This window comes from Dysidea avara, chromosome 11, assembly GCF_963678975.1.
Source record: "Dysidea avara chromosome 11, odDysAvar1.4, whole genome shotgun sequence".
Taxonomy (NCBI): Eukaryota; Metazoa; Porifera; class Demospongiae; order Dictyoceratida; family Dysideidae; genus Dysidea; species Dysidea avara.
In genome coordinates this window covers 10,208,217-10,228,845 of record NC_089282.1, presented here as the reverse complement: position 1 = coordinate 10,228,845, position 20,629 = coordinate 10,208,217, and the positions used below count along the sequence as shown (strand labels likewise).

The window sequence follows — 20,629 nt, the reverse complement described above, 5'->3', positions numbered from 1 at the left end:
TTCAATTACAGTATACAGTACTTATTCTGCAATGCAGACTATAAATAGTACGTGACCCTATGCCTTGTTTTGTATATACTGTAACAAAACTACAGGTAATACTAAAACTCAGTAACTGACTAACAAACAGTGTAATACAGACTGATTCAGAAATTTGGTATATAAAACTAAAATGTTGCGACTTTCTAAATAACAAAAAGTTAAAAACTACAGAGTGGCAATAACTTAAATTTGGCAATAACTTTAATACAGTTGAACCTTTATAACCTGCATACAGAATCCTCCCTAATCCAATCAAGATGTCATTTACCTACACTTTTTTATAACTTCTGTAATCTGACACCTCTGTACTCCATAATCCGACACACAACTTGACTTGGAAATACATTGTTTTCGACTTTTACAGAGAATAATAGCAGCATTAATAAAAACAATCACAGAAAAATAATTTTAAGCATCCAAGCACTTAATTGGTTGACACTAAAGAAAAAGCTGTAATACTTGCAAATTCTTCATGTTAAAAACATTATGTGATCCATTTTACCTGTAATTTACTAGATCTTATACAAAGTTGGATTACAAAGGTGACTTGATAATCCAACAACCTCCTTAAATCAGCAAAATTTATGGCTCCCATTGAGCGTTGGATTAGAGAGGTTTGACTGTAAATTTAGAAAGCTCCTACAGATGAGCTCCTAGAGCTGAAACAATTATGGATTTTTTACTATTCTCTACTGAACTATACTGTGGATCTTTTGTCCATTTAAACATTGCGTACTGCATTATAATCCATGCAATTTATGGAATACGCGTTTCAAGTATGCAGTACGCAATGTTCAAATGGACAGAAAATCCATATTACCACTATGTGTAATATTATATTATATGGTTTGATAAATCAACAGAATTCACACTTACAATGTACAACACAAAAAATAGTTAATATATGTATAAGGTACGAGGTTGGCATGCCATGAATATTGGTACAAGGCCTAAAGGTGATAAAAGGTCAGGCCATTGCAAGAGGGTCATTCCGTGTCCAATAAACAAGGAATTTAGGGTCACCTCCCATACTTTGACAAAACTTGGTGTGTTTTGTAGTACAGTGGTACTCATCACCAATACGAAGTTTTAACCCTCAGTTTCTGATTTATGCCACAAATATTTTGAACATTTCATGAAAAATTAATCCATCTGAAGATGTGTATGATGTGGTATGCAGCGAATTTTGTAGTTTATCATTGACATACATGTATGGGAGTGTACAACTCCAATAACCACTCCCAACTAGGTTTGTCTTACACAATGAAGGTGTACAAGCACAATACCACCTGTGTTAGTGATCACCTATATTGAAAATTTAATATTTTAAGTCAAATCAAGTCATTAAGTCAAATTGCTGTGCACTTACATACTTAGGCCCATTCCATGCTTTTCAAGTTACAGTGTATTTATATGGCTGCATTGGTATAATGAAAAAGGACACCCTGAAAATAATCAACTTGATAACCCAGACACTTGTTTATGGTCCCATTTTAATGGCATACACACATTGGATCCCAGACACTTCTGCTTCTCTAATATACAAACACTTTATGACGATCACTGTGTACTTTGCTTTATGACGATCACTGTGTACTTTGAAGATCAGTACAAGTACGTCTTACAAATACTGAAATACACATGCAAAATTTATGGCATTTAGTTATCTCCCGCATGTGCCTGTATTTGCTCGATTAGAAGAGTTGCTTTTAGGTGTAACATACATACTTTATAAATATGCCATAGTAATTATTTTCACTCATTGAGTCACAATAGTATGTACAGTACCAGTTTAGCTGTATCCTGAAAACAGCTAAAAATAAAAAGTGGATCTTTTCCCAAAGAGAATTAACATTTCAGCCAGCCAGATGATTAGTGGCGACAGTAAAAAGTGTCAACAACAGACATGTGTGGTTTGGCTCCATTATAAGTTACGAAAAGATTTTGACACATTTTAGCCGGTCAAGCGTGCTACAAATGAGATCATGTGTAACTGTATCCATGAGTTATTAGATGTTTTTGAGGGTCTACAGCCCTGTAGCTCAACGCATACATACTAAAGTAATGTATATGCGACCATCTCAGTAAAAACCCGACTTGTTCGCACAAGCATGCGTATTGAGAAAATCGAAATTTAAAAATAATTCGTAAAATTACACATGCTACAAAAACAAAAAAAAGCACTGCACAAGTTTTTATCAGGCCAGTACTCAAAGAAGGAAGACTTACATCGATTAACACTATATTATTCGCCTGTTCATGGAGAGTTTGACAACCTTTGTTTCGTTTCTCTACCTCCAACAGTATACATGTCACATGCATTTATTTACGATGTGGTAAACGTAAACAAGATTGTCATCGTTTCTTCTACCAAACTGCCTTCATATCCATTTGCGCAAGTATCTACAGGGCTAATACTATACCTTGGTTGATGTGCTGATCCATGGTGACCATTTTAAGCCAAATTGCAACGTTGTAGACTAATCCAAACGGAAATTATGGCTGCGAATGTAAGCGCCTATAGTTTATTTTCAGTATAATCGCTGTACAAATCGATTACCTTGCTCCTCCTACTGTCTATCGCTATAATTCCAAAACTACACACCACAGAAGGCTGAAACTTTGGTGGTCCATTCCTTGGACACTGCTGATATTGCTGAGTTAACAAAACTTTTTTTAATTGTGCGAACAAGTCAGGTTTTTGCTGAGACGGTCACGATGTTAGAGGAACCCTTCTCCTGCATGGGACCATGATAAAATGTTTGTCATTTAAAAAGTTATATAAATGGTCCAAATGCATGTGTACCATTAAAATGGGACAGTGAACAAGTATCCTCCTAGGTGTCAACTGTTCAGGTGTCCTTTTTTAGGAGTTCCATGTACTGTACCAATGCAGCCACGAAAATAACTTAAACACTGTAGTGCGGAGTGGGCATGTGTAAGTACACTGTGGTGGGGTTTGACATAATAAAGAAGGTACTTTTGAAAGAAAGTAATATGCTCACATGTTCTGGACACATGGTGGGTTTATATTAAAGTCCAACTGTTGAATCAGGACCATTTTCAGATCCATTAGGCATTGGATCTATACTAACAGATGCTAAAAGCATGATGGGGCGAGCCTGAGTTGTGTAAAAAGTGATGCAGCATCAACTGTATTTCCATGAAGTGTGTGTGTTTGTTTGTAGCTATACATACAGAAATGCTCAGGGGTATAGCTGGAGGAAGGTGAAAAAAGTTCAAGTTGGGAGGCTCAGTGGCCTGCCAGTATATAGCTACATAAATGTGTGGAAGCAAAGTCAGCTAGGACTTGTATCTCCCTGTCTTCTGCAGTTTCATTGGCCAACTGCATGCTCTCTTCTGCGAGTGTGCATGGTGTCTATCAGGTGTCTACTTGCTTCTGCTTCATCTGGCATTTCTGCTGCTGTCCTCGCCCTGTCTATTCTCTTCTAAGACGGTCTTCTTTGTCCATGTCTACAGGGTATGTAGATAAGAAGTTGTAACCCATGTGACAAATCCTAGCGCAAATACGGCCTTCTTCGTACAGGAGTACGTACCATTCACCCGGGCATTCACCAGCCAGTGTTCCCTCCTCGCCCTGTCTCGTTCTCTCCCGGCCTTCTTCCAAGACGATCTTCTTTGTCCATGTCAATGTATATGAGAATAAGTTGTGATAAAAGTGAGAAGCGACAAATTCTAAGCCATGTGGCACTTTTTTCCGTGTTCATTATGTAAACTCTTGGGAATGGTCAGACGTACGGTCGTACGTACAGTTGAGCACTACCAGTGTGGGGCTGTCCGTGTTTGTTACGTAAACTCTCGGGAATGGTCAGACATACGGGTCGGACGTATGAGTGACTACTGCCATTTGTGGGGCTCGCCTGCATATTAATGTCCAACTATAGAATAAGAATCAACAATAGTGGTATAAAGTGGTTTTCTCAATAAAGGTGGTCACTAATACAGGTTTCGCTGTACTTACCTCCATTGTGTAAACTCTAGTTGGGATGTGGTTGTTAGAGGTGCATGCTCCCATATAGCAATGATAAGATACAAAATGGACAATGCCCGCAATGACAAAATTTGATTTCACAATTGACAAACTTGACAAAATTGCCGTGATAGTGCAGGAGCTTCAGAGACTTTGGCACGCAGCACTCCAACAAGGAAAGCAGATTGAAAAATTTAAATTCTGACACAAATAGGCTTATTTGTATTGCATTATATATTATATACTACTAGCATTGGTATCTGCCCTACGTACAGTACCATTTCACATTCCACATTAACCACAATAACATGAATCAATACATTGGGAATGAAGCATTAAAGATCATGCCCTAAAGTAGCATGCATGGTGATATATTTTTGATTGAACCTTATTCCACCATCATGCAAGGCTAATAGTTAAAATGATGTGAACATGCGGGTTAATTAAACAGCAGAATTCTGCATATAATCACTTTGCAAAATAGCCAGATGGTTTAGCATGTAAATTGTGTTGATACGTGCACAAGTTGCTGAGTAAGCATTGTCAATAGCTGACATATTAAAAAGTGTGTCACAAAAAGGTGGCACTGAGAAGAAAAAATTGTCATGGGCAGGAATCGAACCCTGGACCTTTGGGTTAACAGTTCTATGCGCTAACACTTTGGCTGTTTGTTAATGGTTTTGACAAAAATGTAGCTCAAGTTTTCCTCTACTCCAATGCCTTCAACACTCTGTAGAGAGTGAACGAAAGCACATAGCAATTTGTAACAACAAACTTGGAGTTTCCAGATGATGAGCACTTAATTTCATTAAAGTCCCACGTCAATACGTGCTTTGGTTGTTGAGTTAGCAGCATCACGAAGCAGATGGATGGAGAGACAGACAGCTTTATACGTATACTAGCATTGGTACCTGCCCAATGTGCAGGACCATTTCACATAAACCGCAACAACATGAATCAATGCTTTAGGAATGAAGCATTAAAGAACATGTCCTAAAGTAGCATGCGTGCTGATATCATTTGCATGAACCTTATTTCACCCTAATAGTTAAGGTGATGTGAACATGGAATTAACTAAAGAGCAGAATTGCATGTAAGCTAAACCAATAATCATCAAGATATAAATTATGCTGCGCTACCCTATCATGCAGGACATACATGTAGGTGATTCTAAGGGCATGCCCCCCCCCCCTGCTGAATAAATAAAAATCTTGGGAAAAAGTTGCAGTATAGACTGGCATTGTTATTTTCATGTCTTTAGCATAAATTTTAGGCTGTTTTCAAACCTTCAAATTGCAAAAATCCTGCAGCTTCTAAGGGTTGCACCCCAGATCCTCCTTAATATTACAGCCATAGAACAATAGTCATGCTGTTCCCTACTTCCCCCCTGCAGGTCAGGTCTAGAATCGCCACTGATGCAGGCACTGTAATAACATGGTTGACAGTATTTAAAGCAGTTGTAGCTATACTGCAAGAAAAGGTTTGAGCAAAATTAATTTAATAGATACAAGAGTACATAATAAAAATAGGGAGAGAGAGTGTCTAACTGCCAATGCAGCCTGTACAAAATCACAGCAGTAGTTTGTAAAACACAGATTACGGAATAATGGAATTGTGGAATAACAGAATAAGCATTTTTTAATTTTTTTTTTTTTTTTTTTTTTTTGCAGATTGTACAAATGATTATATGCTCTATAGTAATCATAGTTTATTTACCTTGTAACAGCTCTGCATGGCACACTACAGCGATGAATAAACAGCAGCTGGTCAAGCATTAAATGGGACAAGCACACAACCAATCACCGTAGAACAATCTACCTTCGCTAAACCTACTTACCTACACTCTTGATTCAAACTTAAAGAGTTGTGAAATCCATTTACAGTACTGTAGCTACCGACAAGCATAATCACCGGATTTCCACTTGATAGTGTGACGCTAATAAATTCGGTTGGATGCACATGAAGGCCAGCTAGTTTTACTGAAGAACAGAACTAGGTTTTAGCATTTTGTAGCAATATTAACTAAGGAGTATAGGTAAGAAAGTTTAGCGGAGGTAGATCATTCTAGGATGACTGGTCCTATTAATGCATTTAATGCTTGCCCAGCTGCTGTTTTATCCATTGCCGTGGCTTGCCATACAAGGTAAATAAAGTCTAATTACTATAGAGTATATAACTACAGTATCTGTACAATCTGCAAAACATTAGTTTTGCTGATCCATTGTTCTGCAATTTGGTTATTCTGTATTCCATGCGTTTTACAAACTCCCAATCACTGCGAATTATTAAATAGACAATGATTTTTGAACAAATTAACACTTACTGATGATAGCGATCTGTTGATAGGTGTTGAGCACTGTTGATAGCTGGTAAAGCTTTTGTTCTACCAATGTATGGATGCTCTATCGAGACACACGATGTGTCGTGCGGCCAAAGAAGCTGGCGCGCCACACCATGGGTATATTGACAGGAAGAAAACGTCATTTCCCCACCTTTGTATCTCAGTGATACCTTATCCGATTGGAACCAAATTTGTGCAAAGTTGCCCGCCAGCTAGGGGAGACCACTTTCCAAATTTGAAGGAAATCGCTCAAGCCATTTCCGAGATACGAGAAGCCAAAATTTAGGTTTTTTTTCTTCGTTTTTTAATTTAGGTTTTTTTTCTTCGTTTTTTTTCTTTTTATTCCTCTTTGTCTTTTCGCACACTTGCAAAAATAGCTATAAACGCAAACACCGATTGCCTTGAAATTTGGCACACAGAAAAGCAGTCCAAAGGCGAATTCTACAGTAGTATCAAATTTGGTGTAAATCCAATGAACGGTTAAGGATTTATGACCAATTATTCGCGTAAAACAAGATTGATTTGCTGTCACGCCTACAGGGTAAACCACTCTATGGAATGAGTTGAAAATCGATTTGTGGATAATTCAACCATTGTAGGAGTGCCTTTTGGTGGTTTGAAAGCAATCGAAGTAAAGATCATAGAGATATGACATGAAACCAAAGGTGTGTAACAATTGCGCGATCGAGATTCATGAATAAAAATACCAATGATTTTCACGCCTACCAGGCAAACTGCTTAGAGCAGTGAGCTGAATATGGGTATGTCGCTGGAATAGTCATTGTAGAAAGTACTTGCAGTAGTACAGAACAATCGGATTACAAACCACTGAGTTCTAAAACCAACTCCGAGTAGCAAATGCAAGATCGAGATACTCTAATAGAACAGTCACCCCAATAGAGCATTCAGCTAGTCCATGACTTACTCCATTACAGATTTCTATTGCAAGTTATCCTGTAGGGAGTTCTGAATCAGCAGCAATCAGTTAATATTGTAGAAAGTTCAGCTACAAGCAGGTCATCCTGTAGAGAGTTTAGCTACAAATATATTGCTGTATAATTATTACAAGTCACACTGAAGAGAGTTCAGCTATCAACAAGTCATGCACCCTGTAGAGAGTTCAGCTACAAACAATTCACACTGTAGAGAATTCTGCTACAAACAAGTCTTGATGCAGAGTTTAACAACCAAAATTCACCCTGTAAAGAGTTCAGCTTTACTAATTATAGCAAGTTACTCGTTAGAGAGATCAGCTAGAAACAAGAGTGAGCTCAGCTAGAAAACGTCACCCTGTAGAGAGTTCAGCTACAAACAAATCACCCTGCAGAGAGTTAAGCTATAAACAAATCACACTGCAGAGAGATCAGCTAAAATAAGCCACCTTGTAGGGGGTTCAGCTGTGAACTGACCACCCTGTAGATAGTTCAGCTAGAAACAAATCACCCTGTAGAGTTCAGCTACAAACAAATCACCCTGTAGAGAGTTCAGCTAGACACAAGTCACCCAGTAGAGAGATCAGCTAGAAGAAATCACCTTGCACAGAGTTCAGCTACAAACAAATCACCCGGTAGAGAATTCAGCTGCAAACAAATCACCTGTAGAGAGTTCAGCTAGAAATAAATCACCCTGTAGAGAGATCAGCTAGAAGAGGTCACCTTGTAGAGAGATCAGCTAGAAGAAGTTACAGTACCTTGTAGAGAGTTCAGCTTCAAAGAAACCATCATGTAGAGAGTTCAGCTGCAAACAAATCACCCTGTTGAGAGATCAGCTACAAACAAGTCACCCTGTAGAGAGTTCAGCTAGAAGAAGTCACCTTGTAGAGAGTTCAGCTACAAAGAAACCACCATGTAGAGAGTTCAGCTGCAAAGAAACCACCACGTAGAGAGTTCAGCTACAAACAAATCACCCTGTAGAGAGATCAGCTAGAAGAGGTCACCTTGCAGAGAGTTCAGCTACAAACGAATCCCCCTTTAGAGAGTTGAGCTAGAAGAAGTCACCTTGTAGAGAATTCAGCTACAAAGAAACCACCATGTAGAGAGTTCAGCTGCAAAAAAAATCACCCTGAAGAGAATTCAGCTACAAAGAAACCAACATGTAGAGAGTTCAGCTACAAAGAAACCAACATGTAGAGAGTTCAGCTACAAACAAGCCACCCTGTAGAGAGTTCAGCTACTGTGTAAACAAGTTACTCTGTATAGAGATCGGCTAGAAAAAAGGAAAGATTCAGCTAGAAATAAGTCACCCTGTAGAGAGATCGGCTAGACACAAATCACCTGTAGAGACTTCATCTACAAGCAAATCACCCTGTAGAGAGTTCAGCTACATTTCAAGTCACTAGTAGAGAGATCAGCTGCAAACAAGTTATCCATAGGGAATAATTGATATGTAATAAATATATGTATTATATATAATTTGTACATTTACTGATAAAATCAGATTTAGTTAAAGTATTTAAAATCTTCTTCCTGTGGTAAAGAAAAAAAGATAGGTTTTAAAAAGCCCCAAAGCCAGCCATAGGCCGGCTTTGGGGTATACAAATACAAAAAGAGGTGAAATCTAATCCAAACAGCCAAGCTGTAAAAAAAAAAAAGAGTGCGGCCCTGAGAAAGGCTATGGTGAAAAAAGATGTGAAATCCAAGGTGGCAGCCAAGAAATGGCTGTGATGGTAGGTTAATGGTAAAAATTTTAATACAACAATTCAGGTGAATTTGGTGCTTACAGCTTGGCTGTTTTAGGTTAGATATACAGTATACTACGCAGTGATTTTGGCTGAAAGTGTCCTAGTTAGACACTCTCCCTCCCTATTGTTATTATATACTCTTGATACACAGGTACACACTTACTGGCAGGTACAGTAGTTAACATCACATCACAAAGAATAGGAGTTACAAAGAGAAGGCACAAGCTCTAATAGAACACACAGACAAACGAACATGCACTAAATTGGCCTCCTGCCCATGCCTGTCCTATACCTATCAAATATGCTACTGTATACTTTTCCAACAGTTCCATATGCTATGAAGCAATACCAGGATGCTATGAAGTTATTACACCTGTATGTTGAGTTAGAAAAAGTATGCACCGAAAAGGTATATACAGTAAAATGAACAAAAAGTTTTGTCATTGACAGGGACTCAAACCCACACCCTACACAGCAGCAGTAACTGCAACAACTTCTGGAAGGTGTTTTACTGGCTGAGTTGTTTATCGTGTAGTTAGTAATGGAATGCAGCTGAAGTTTTCTCTATATCATGGCCTTCAACGTGCTGTAGCGAACGAAACAACACACGTAGAAGCTTGCATTGGTACCTGCCCTCTGTGCAGGACCACTTTACATTCCATGTTAACCACAATAACAATACATTGGGAATGAAGCAATAAAGATGCATGCATAGTGATATAATTTGCATGATCATGCAATCCTAAGTGATGTGAACATGTGGGTTAACTATAGTATGCTCACATTGAGCTGAATCCTCAAAAATATTTAATAATTCATGGATGCAATTACACACGATCTTGAAATTTGGCTCATTTGTAGTGCTACTTGACCCGCTAAAAATATTTCAAAATCTTTTTGTTCAAATGTTTGACATAATATTACGGCCAATCAAAATTTTCATAATACGTTTCCTATGGGGAAGCCATACAAGTACAGTCTCCATTACATCCCTTTCCCGAACTTGTAATGGAGCCGAACTGTACATATCTGTTTTTGACACCATTGCTGTTACCAATAATCATCTGGTTGGCTGAAATGTTAAGTCTGTTGAGAAAAAATTCCACTTTTAATTTTTACAGGTGTAGCTGATTTTCAGGATTCAGCTCAACGTGAACATACTATAAACAGCAGAATTGTATGTAAGCTAAACCAATAATAACTAGATGAATAAAATTGAATGTTACAAGGGGAACAGGAATCGTTGAAAAAAGCCATGAAACAAGAAGGGATAGCTGAAAAAAGCCATGAAACAAGAAGGGATTGCTGGGGTGGTAATGTAAACCACAAATCCCTATTTTAACTGTCATAAATTGATTATCCTAATTATTGGGGGGGAGGGGGGGGGGGGGGGGGGTTGAATAATCGAAAGTACGTAAGATCAAATATCCATACATTTATATACTGAGCTCTGCTCAACTACTCTAATAAAGCATGCATTTTTTTGACAAAATACCCTAATTGAGCAGTCAATTTGGTGTTCGGATAATCGGTGTTTGGAGAATCAGTGTTCAGATAATCGGTGTTCGGATAATCAAGGTTCCACTATACATGCTCTGTCATTTTGAGATGAGTCAAAAGAGGGGTTAGTGGTTTACCCAGCGATCCCTTCCTGTTTCATGGCTTTTTTCAGCGATCCCTGTTCCCCTTTTAAATTTTTTATTCATCTAGTTTGTGTACCTTTTATTAATCCAGTAATGGATTTGTTTTATTGATAATGATAATTGTTGTAGATACATATAGCAATTTACATTAGTGGCTGTCAAGTTCAGTGTAAGCTTCTTTTGTTATCAGACACACTTGACTGCAGTATTTACGTGACTGCTCTTGGCTGTAGAAAAGACTCTACATGTACATTACACACATTCCTAATATTGAGCAGCTGTTGTCTTGCTACACGTGTCACACTTGGTTATTAATTGTAGTATCTTCATGCAGTGTTCATGATTACTCACCAGATGGTATGATACTGAGCTACCTACACGTCACAAGACATGGAACTCTGACAAAGATATAGTAAACGTTCAGTGTTTGTGCATTTATCATTTCAGCTAAGACAATACACAATAAGAATAATATGCAGATATTCCAGGGGTGCATGGACTACAATCAATATACTAAGAATAATTATGGTACACATGTACAGTAGATACATTATAATGTCAGTAAAGAGATACGTAATATACAGTAGTTTATGTTGTATTGTACCCATTGGGTATACTACTGCAAAATCTATGCTGTGGGCATGTATGAATGCATATGATTTCCCACAAACAATATGTGCATGGCATCTATAAATAAATTATTTCATAAACAGGCCCGGGGGTTCGGAGGGTTCTGAAGAACCGCCTTCTTGGAAAAAAGTAGTGTTGTACCGATTATTGGATTGGCAATCGGTAAAGGCCAATAAATGGGGCTTTGGTATACAATCAGCAATTGGTAATATTAGTGCTCAATTAACCAACTATAAATAGCTCACACATGCGCTTTAGTAGTTGCTATTTATAGTACAAGAGCATGGCGAACAACATGTCAAGAAAGAAATCACCCATTTGGAATTATTTTGACTTAAAGGAAGATACGAAGCACGCTTGCTGCAAGTCTTGCAGTAAATCTATCTCACTGGGGGTGGTTCTACAAAGGTTTATAACACCAGTAACCTGGTGAATCACTTGAAGAGTCACAGCGAAGCTTACGAGGAATACCAACAGCAATGCGTCGAATACCAAGAGAAAGAGAAAACGAAGAAAGCAGAGCAAAATTCAGTTAAACAGTTATCGCTGTTCGATGTACAAGACAAGGCTAGAGCATGGGATACTAATGATTCCAGGGCGCAACGAGTTCATGGGTTCGTCATGGAAATGATAGCAATGGACAATCAGCCATTTTCGGTTGTGGAAGATTTTGGCTTTGTTCGTCTACTACATGTGTTGGAACCCACGTACCACCTTCCAAGTCGGAAATACTTGGTTCATAAGGTTTTGCCATTAGTACATGACGATGTGAAGACACAAGTGAAGACTGAAACTGCAAGAGTGTCACATTTCAGTTTTACTACTGATGGCTGGAGTGCTAGTGGTGGTGGTTGTTCCCTGTTATCACTTACTGCTCACTAGTTGACCGAAGAGTTTGTCTGCTGTTCTTCATGTTCAGCCACTAGAAGAATCTCATACTGGTGAGTACTTAGCACAAGTGTACAAGAAAATGTTAACTGGGTGGGAAATTAATCAGGACCAGGTCCATGTGGTGCTACGGGACAACACAGCTAACATGGCAAAAGCCATGAGGGAAGCATCACTACCTTCATTGGGATTTTTTGCTCAGCTGGTGTTTGATGATGGAGTGTTGTCACAGCCTGCTGTAACGGATGTCCCAGCTGTATGTAGGAGTATTGTGGGCCACTTTCAGCACTCATCACTTGCTTATAGTCATCTTAGTTCAATTCAAGAATGTTTGGGGCTTCCACAACATCACCTCCAACAAGATGTGCGTACCAGGTGGAACTCCACTCTGTATACGGTGAAATCGGTGGTTGAACAAAAAATGGCCCTAGTAGCCTATGCTTCAGAAACAGGGATAGTTACATTATCACCTACACAACTGGATTTAATCGACAATATAATTGCTTCGCTCTTACCAATTGAAGAGCTTACCAAATCCACTTCTGCAGATTGTGCATCTGTGTCACTTATTATTCCATTTGTAAAGATGCTGTCTAAAACACTGCAAAAACATCACTATGATTCTGGTGTGAGAAAAATGAATAGAGAGAAATGCTTCATTATTTGGACCAAAGATTTCATGACATTGAAGAATGCCAACATCTTTTGCTTGCTTCTTTATTGGACCCACATTTTAAGGGCAGATTTTTCAATGGTCCAGAGCGACGAAGAAAGGCGAAAGAAATGCTATAGGAAGAATTAGAGAAAGTGAGTGATAGTGCAGTGATTAAAGTACAAGATTTGGGGGAGGAAACAGACACACTGACTGAACCAGCTTCAAAGCATGTTAACAGGGAGACAACTGAGCTGTGGAAGAGTTTTCAAGAAATCATAGAAGAATCAGGGTCACAGGTGGACAGTGGGTCTACAAGCATTTCTAGTTCAGTTGACCAGTACTTGGGAGAACCATTGATTGAATGTCACTGATCTAACTGTTACAGTTGGTGGAAAGAAAATAAACCTAGATTTCCTCAACTTGCCAAGTTAGCTAGAATATACCTAGCTGCACCACCAACTTCAGTGCCTTTTGAAAGGGTGTTTTCTGGTGCCAGTGACATTTATGATGAAAAGAGAAATCATTTAGATCCTGAGAAGGCAAAGGTTTTTTGTTTATCCGAAACAATTTTCAGCTGCGACTTTTGTGAGTCTTGTTTTAACAATTGATACCAGTCAAATGTATTCTGTAACTTATGCTAACTTCTGCAGTTCTTGTAATAATTAACGATCAAAAGACACAATGTACAAACAAATGTGTTTATACTCTACATAATTATATATGAAGCATTTTAAAAAATCGGCATCGGTGTGAAATATCAGCTCCAATAATTTATGAAGTATCGGGTATCGGCAAATTGCTAAAAGTAGACAATCGGTACAACACTAGAAAAAAGGTCCACAATTTCAGTAAAAAGGTCCACAATTTTACCAAAAAGGTCCATAATTTTAGTAGGGCTGAGCGATACTACCGTTTTAGTGATATATCGTGATATTTTGTAAGTATCGATATCGCGATATTTTGTTATTAACTATCATGATGCCATTACTGTCATTAAAAATGCATTTGTTATGCAGTACTTGACTAAGAATCCTTGTAAATGATAAAGTCCACCCATCTGGTTTCCCCTGCAGAGAGGTGTGAACACCATAACAACCTCAAAGCATGTGTTACAACAACTGTTACTGTAAACAAGGATGATAGTGGCTAGTTTGCTATCACCTATAAGGACTTCCTGCAGGAATGCTGCGCAATACACTATGTGGCACCAGCTATGATTGATTTATTTGTAAGTATCGTGAACTATTCAGTATCATGAATAGTGGCTTTAGTATCGATCGTGATACTAAAATGGCAGTATCGCTCAGCTCTAAATTTTAGTATACAAGTCCAAATTTCAGTAGCAAAAGTCCATTAGCTATACAGTAGTTTACTAAATACTACTAATAAGAAGCTAAATTAAGTGCTCCGAGTAGCTCATTTAGTGCTTGTATTAAATGCAATGCAAGATTGAGATACTCTAATAGAGCAGTCAACCACAATCACTCTAACAGAACAGCCACAATTACGTATTCTTTTAAGTAACTTTATTTACAAAAACATATTGAGATTGTAGCTTTCATTAAAATATAAAAATTTTGGTGGACAAGCCCCTCTATGCAGTGCCCATGAATAGCATCCATGCTTCAACTCCATGCAATGTGTAAATTTCATTGTTTAATACATTCTTTGTTCTGCTCCACTGCCCCTGTTGATCATGACAGAGTGCTCAATCTTTCCCATTCTTATTTACTGTGACATTACAATATATTATATTTTAGACACATTCACGTACAGATGGTATACTATAATTACAGTACCGTACGCAAGGAAATTTTGACGTCAAAAAATTTGACAAATTCAGACTTCAGCAGATTTGACGAATAAAATGTTGACGAAAATTAAGAAATTGTAGGCAAAACCTGTACTTTTAAGGGCGCTTATAAACATTTGACGAATTTAAATTTGACGAATTAAACCGATTCGTCAAATTTTTTTGACATCAAAATTTTCTTGCGTACGTAGAAGTAGGATGTCATCCATAAGTGAAACAAAATAATATATGAATAATAGGAATAATAATACTAGATGAATAAAAAATTGAAAATTTTATGACAGAGAATAGGGATCGCTGAAAAAAGCCACGAAACAAGAAGGGATTGCTGGGATGGTAATGCAAACCACAAATCCCTATTTTGGCTCAGTGTCATAAATCTTTAGTTACATGCTCTGTCATTTTGAAATGAGTCAAAATAGGGATTTGTGGTTTACATTACCATCCCAGCAATCCCTTCATGTTTCATGGCTTTTTTCAGCAATCCCTATTCTCCCTCTTAAAATTTTCAATTTTTTATTAATCTAGTTTACGTACTTTCTATTAATCAAGTGATGGATTACAGATTTCTTTGGTTGATAATGAAGACAGTGCGTAATTTTGCATTCAGAATAGTAATGCCGTCGACGTTTCAGTACGCACATGGAACCGATCAATTGCAATGTGCATATAGACTGAGAGTCTCTTAATATAATAATGAGCTACAATTTACATTACAGATGCCTTTAATACTAAATAGCTGTCAAATTCAGTGCAAGGATTGTTGTTATACACTTGACTGCATTATTAGAGTATTTACATGACTGCTCTATTAGAGTATTTAATTTGGATAACCAACCCATGTACAATAATCACAGAGCAAAAAAAAACACCATGCAACAAATTGTTCAGCACAGATTAAGGCCACTACAATGAGATAACTTGTTTCTCATCAACCACCCGCATCAAAAATTCTTGTGCATATGTGCACTCATGATGCAGACATTACTCGTGAGTTTTTTTGTTCCAATACTTTCTAGAGTATCAACAACTACCGTGGCACCATCAGTGAGTGCTATATGAGAATATTAGCATTAGTACTAGGGCTCTCATGATTAATCGATTAAAGCAACTAATCAACTAAAGTTATTCATCGACTAATTATTACATAATCAATTAATCACGTGAGAATGGCTACAAACCCTAAAAAAAAGCGAGCTGCGTGCTGGGATTACTTCAACAGTATCAACAGCAAGAGAGTGAGGTGTACCTTATGCCATCAGGAACTAGCATACCACTCCTCCACAACTGCGATGACAGAACACTTAAAACACCACCACATGGGATATGTAATAGATCATACAAGTGCTAAAGACCCTGATTCCACTATGCAACAATAAATAAAGTAATCTAGCTGTTACTACTCACTCACAACCTGCAGTACTGGCACAACATAGGTTAAGTACGCATCACACTATAGCCCAGTTGTTTATTGTGTACAGTGTTTAGTCAATTCAAAAAACTTAATTAGTCTGAGTAAACTCAGCCCATGTCATTAACACTTGTCACCTTAAAGCCAAAAGGCTTGGTACAGTAAGTGGCCTTGTCCTAATATAGTGAAGCTGGTTTAGTGTATTAGCTAATCTTCATCTTTTCTGTGTATACAATCGGCAAAGAACTTTGGATCCTTTCTATACAAGATCAACTTGTACTGTCAAGCGAGCAGCAGAAATTACCAAATGGATCACAAACTTTATAATAAGACATGAGACCAATTTATACAGTTAATGGGGAAGGATTTACAAAGATGATGCAATTTTTAGAGCCCGGATATTGCCTTTCCTCAGCTTCTACCTTTACAAAGGCAATAGAAACCAAATATAGTGCAACTGTTAGCAAGCTGTGTTTGAAATTCCAAAGTTGTGATCAACTCTGTCTCACGGAAGATGTATGGACCAGCAGTGCAATGGAAGCTTACCTGGGTGTAACTGCACATCTAATCCCTGCCGAATGGGACATGCAAACATATGTTGTGGCTGTCAAACCTCTTGAGGGTAGTCACACAGCAGAGAACATCGCTCAGTGGAACATTGGTGTCCTCCATGAGTTCTCTATTGCAGAATCAAAAGTGTATGCTATAGTTCATGACAATAGATCTAACGTGGTGCCAGCAATAAGAAACCTCAAAGGAGAGCTCCCTAACGTTACTTCTGTAAGATGTGCTGGGCACACTCTACAGCTGTGTTTGATTAATCCTAGAGGACGATGTCATACACCATACAGGTGTACCATTGCTGCTGCATGTGCATTAGTAAAGCATTTTAGAAAAAGTACAAAAGCACTAGATAGATTAATCTAAGCAAAAAATGATGTCTCTTCCTGAGCATACTTTAATTCAGGATGTGGCCACAAGGTGGAATAGCACGTACAATATGATTTTAAGATTACTTGAGTAGCGATGGGTTGTTACTGCTGTACTGGGAGATGATACTATAACACCTAGAGATAGAAGATATCTTGACTTAACAATGGATAAGTGGGAGATTTTACAAAAGCTGGAGGAAGTTTTAGAGCCTTTAAAAGCTGCTACCAGATTTTTAAGTGCTGAACAGTATGTTTCACTTTCAGTTGTAATACCTCTTGTAAAAGGATTAATAAGACCTGCTGGAGATGATATTTCTGTAATAAAGCGGTTCAAAAGGAATGTAACAACAGTTACAAGATTGTTGGGATCTTAGTTCACTGATGAATGAACCTGCACATTGCTACAGCCATAGATCCTTGTTCTCGTGGGTTAAAAACTTTTTCTTCTGGAGAAACACTTTTCATCCAGGATCTTGTTTCTAAAGCAGCTCTTGAACTTACCAGTGATCTTGAAGTCTTACATGTACCTGTGGCAACATCTGCAGATTCTCATAGCTCAAAGCCATGTAGTAGCTTGGATAAATCACTAACATGGCATCGGCAACTGTAGCTTGTGCTTGCTGAAGATGTTCCACTCTGTGAAGGATGTGGTACATGACCCCAAGACTGTATGGTGAAGGTACTAACTACTGTGGAATTCTCTCAAAGGACTCTCTGAATTAAAAAGCCTTGCTATTGCTGTGCTGAAGCCGAAGTTTGTTTGAATTCTGAACTGCAAGCCAAACACCTAAAACAAAAGGTAGATCATTATTATTGGTTCTGTCATAGATTCTCTAGTGTAGTACAGCTAGTAGCTACAATAAACTTCTGCAGTTCATATGACTTAAAAAATAATGAGATAACCCATCCGCCCGCATGTGTGATTCTATGAGAAGCTGATGAGAAACATGTTATCTCATTGTAGTGTCCTAAGCTTCCTGGCCTATACTGAGTTTAATAAAGACAGATACTATTAGCCACAAGCAGCGCACAACAAAAATCTAACCCTGCGTGTGATCTTGTATGGCTTCTCATGAGTAATGGCATTTCAGCAAGAAAACAAAATAGGACATGGACACGCACAATGATCCATTCAGCAAGAACTGCTATTTTTTATCCTAGGATCCTCCTTGTAAACTTCGCTTTGCCTGTGAAAGAATAATTATTATGTTTATGAATAATAAGAAAAATAATAAAACTAGTTGTACCTGCATAAAATGCACTTGTAGCTCCAGATCATTGTTAATACTATTGTCTGAATATAATACTGGAATTTATCATGCAAGGAGTAATCACATCATTACATGATTCGGTACATAACATTTGACATGTATGATTCTACAATGGTGTGTTGCTTTTTTTGAGTGACAAACAAATGTCACAAATCACAATTTGGATGATGTTGAAGTGGTGTTGAGTATGTGTATTCCACTTCAATTGGATGATGGTGTTGCACAAACTAACATAATAGAGTATCTGAGTGTGACCATGTCTGGGCAAACTGATTTCTGGCTTACTGTCAGAGGCATGTCAATATCATTAATGGTTGATGAATCACCACAAAGAGCTATTCTAATTCAACTTGCATTTACACATACAGTAGATCAGCGGTCATATGGCAATTCTATTAACCATTTATTAATGTAATCTATTAGAGTAACTGAATTGAGCTCCATTTCTTCATCCTAGCCAAGGTACTATGTACATGGGATTGCTGCATTGTCATAGATACTGTTGTGTTGTATTCATTACTTTGTTCTGTGATGTGTATAAGCAACAGGATCAAGATCAATTGTACCAATGCTACTTGCAAGATTCTGCCATTGACTTGGCCTGTATCCACAATTTGGAACTGAATTGTAATTTATATTAGTGTGTACTGTTTTGTTACTCTTTGACTGTTGTGTTGCTTATTTATTGCATAGCAAAGTGTGTATATAATTATTACATAATGTGTTGTATTCAACTTAATAGGCTGTAAGCAAGAAGGTAATCAGCACTGATAGGGTGTTCAATGCTGCTACTTAGTAATTAGCAGAAAGTGTGGGTGTATTGCTCAGGCAGACAAATGTAATCCAGATACATGTAATCTGGACTGTTTCCTTCTCCCTTGCAGTGGTGTTACTGGTAATCCACTGCTATAGGTCTGTCTATAGTCCCTGACCTGCTTGTGTTCATGATGCGATAGCTATACTTCATCTAACGAACAGCAGTGTAGGTCTCAGGATGTCTATCCTTGTAGTGGACAGCGCAGCAGGGTACAGAGTGTATATTGCTTCCTTGTGTATTCTCTGTCAAGTAGCCCGATAGCAATGATGACTTGACACACCCACTACGGAACTCCCTTTTTATACTGGTGGGTGTGATTGCCAGATGACAGCGTACACACTAGATCACATGGTCAAATTCATTGATGTGATTGGTTAAATCATGAAAAAGTAATTGATCCTACTGTATCTCATTGTAAGCTGTTAGATAGTTAAACCATGACGTCACCTGATATCTATTAGCAACATGTGTATACCAGAATGCGTATCATAAACTTATAATGGCCGTTGACAATGATAAGTATCTCGCAACCAAGGTTAGCATGTAATGCTAGACACGAAAACCACCTTACAGTGTATGACACATTGACTTGGACGGGTAGTTGGTCTAGCGAGTTTGAAGCTAATCGGTGGAAAAACCTTTGTGTTTGAACTTTTCTGGCCTCCATTCCATCGTCCACAGGGGAAGGAAACATCTAGTGTAGGCTGAGATGAGGAAGGCAGGTAACAAGATAAGGGTCTCCAGAAAGTTTTGGACAAATTTGTGTCTGTTACGTTGGTTTAAAGGATATTTCCCGTAGTTTAACGAATAGCCACCAATCCTGGAGCAAAAGATTCGTCTCAAATTTTAGATTCAAGTGGTACTGATCCAATTGCAATCCGACCAAGAACAAAGGGTCAGTGCCAGAAAACAGTTAGGAAATTAGTATACAGATGAACAAAATGGCAAATTTCAGTTTTGTCTGAAATACATGTTCTGTTTACTTTTCATTTGATACTTACCTGTACTAGCAGATTTACAGTCTCTTTAACTAGCGTTCTCGAGCATTCTTCACCCCAAAACCAGCATAAGCTCACTATTTCCTTGTAACTGGCTGCAGTACAACTTCTTACTGTGTTTCAAATTGTTATGGTACTGTAGATATAACGTGAAACTAAATTGTATCTAGCTGTACGTGGACACTTCTTGGCACCTCCGGTCCGCATACTTAAGTTTCTTTGTCTGATGTGTTATGATGTAATATTATTGACTAACCACAATACACTAAAATGTATTATATCTACAAAACAAAACAAAATCTGACTAAATGCACATGTTGCTGTTAGACCTTCAGTGCTGGTCACTGTAAAGCACTAATAATAATAATAATAATAATAAATCACGTGCACCAACCTATCCCAAGGATTAATTAATTACTAATAACCAAAGTCTATTTTACCATTTCAGTGGACCTTTAAGATGTACCAAAATTTTCATAAAATATTGGTGGTGAAATTTGGTGTGCTTGTACACTAC

General features: G+C 37.9%; 1 protein-coding gene across 1 annotated transcript in view; it reads right to left on the bottom strand.

The window, feature by feature from the left end:
- Positions 1 to 20,629, bottom strand: part of LOC136239611 (protein lifeguard 4-like) — a 46,014-nt gene that overhangs the window by 13,639 nt on the left and 11,746 nt on the right. The gene's annotated exons all lie outside the window — the stretch shown is intronic.